General features: G+C 58.5%; 1 pseudogene; it reads right to left on the minus strand.

Annotated features, from left to right (window-relative positions):
* Positions 1–1,029: 1,029 nt before the first annotated feature.
* On the minus strand, positions 1,030–1,539 carry LOC104387323 (annotated as a pseudogene).
* Between the last annotated feature and the right edge of the window lie 116 nt (positions 1,540–1,655).

Below are 1,655 nucleotides of genomic sequence, written 5' to 3' on the forward strand. Positions count from 1 at the left end.
CTGGGCACTTCCCGGCAGCAGCCGCTGGGTTAGCTCCGGAGAACTGGAGGCGATGGAGGGCGGGGAGAAGGCAAAGGGGTCCCGAGGTGATGCCCCCGCAGCCCGCGGTGCCCCCAAGCCTGGGCCACGGGGTAGTCACAGAATCGTTCTGGTTGGAAAAGACCTTTAAGATCACCGAGTCCAACCATAACCCAACTCTGTCCAGGTCAGCACTTAAAGCGTGTTCCTAAACAGAACAGATTGACAGACCCCGACTACCTCAGGCTGCAGAGAAACACGTTTAAATGGACAACAGGGGAGCGAGGGTAGAACAAAGTTAAAAAAAATAAAAAATCATAGTTTAGCTTTTCTTCATACTAGAAAGAACAGGTGTGCAATGGGGAAAGAGCTGGGGTGGCACAGGCTCATGTGGGGGCCTCATCTTTGCCGGTCACCTGGTGACCTGGGCCTAGGGCTCTGGGCTGCCCTGGCCGGTGCATGGGGTGGTCCCAGCCCCCCCCGACACCCCTGAACTGGCTTCCTGCCTACTCCTCTGCCCACCTCGTCCCAGGGGCTTGTCAGAGTGCTCCATAGGGAACCCACTGCCCAGGCACCTCAAAGGCAAGACCCATGTTTGGAAGAGGGAGCCATGGAAGCAGCCAGACAAGCTGGCGCACCAGGAGCTCTGCAGCCCCCTTTCTGGCAGGGTTTGGCTCATGGGAGCAGTTCAGGTCCTGCCTGCAGGGCTGGGTGCTGGCACCTCCCAGCACTGCACTGGCTTGAGAAGGAAGCCCATGGACCATGGAGTGCTGGAAGGGGAAGGAAGAGCTGCTGCCACCTCTCTCTGGAGGCACCAGCCTTTTGGGGAGTGCATGACCTGCCCATGCAGGTGGGCTGTCACCCTCACTCATGCTTGGGGGAAGAGCAAAACCCCTTGGTCCCCTGAGCTGAGCCCACCTGCTGCTGCAGGAACTCCATACCCAAGTTCCTGCAGCCTTGTGTCAAGGGGTTGAGGCTCCCCCATCTCCTTTGAGGGGGTTCAGGGACTTTCTAGGACTTGTTGAAGGCTGCCAGGACAGCCCAGATCATCTCTGCACCCCTGGCTTTGGCAGCTTCCACCTCGGGGTCCATATCAAGGAGGTCCTTGGTCCTGTTCATTGCCACACTGTACTTGTCATCAGCCAGGCTGGCGAAAACGTTCTCCAGCACATCAGAAGAGTGGGCCAGCACCAGGAGAGCTAGAGTCCTGCGGTCCATGCGGTGTGGGTCATTCACCCATCGCTCCAGCAGGCTCTCCTGGAGCTTCTTGACCAAGCGCTGCTTCTCAGTGATGTCGCTGACAGGGTGGGTGGTCATGTCGAAGAGCAGGAAGTTCTGTTTCTCCGTGGTGAGGATGCCCTTCTCCACCAGTGCCTTGGCAATGCGCTCACGCACATTCCTTAGCTGGTACTGCAGCTTGAAGGGGTTCCAGGTCTCCCCTGCAGCAAAGGAAACCCCGTTCAACACCAGGGAAGAGACAGCTTTGCCAGCCAACCCCAGTGCCTTCCAGTCCAGGACCATTGGTGCTCACACAGACACCAGTCCCTGCTGCAGGAACCCTCTTCCTCCCCTTGGCCTAACCCATCTCTCCCATCAAGCTGAGCTGGTGAAGCTCCCAGCAGCCACAGGGTGGAGCA

The sequence above is a fragment of the Chaetura pelagica genome, unplaced genomic scaffold (assembly GCF_000747805.2).
Source record: "Chaetura pelagica isolate M959 unplaced genomic scaffold, ChaPel_1.0 scaffold270, whole genome shotgun sequence".
Taxonomy (NCBI): Eukaryota; Metazoa; Chordata; class Aves; order Apodiformes; family Apodidae; genus Chaetura; species Chaetura pelagica.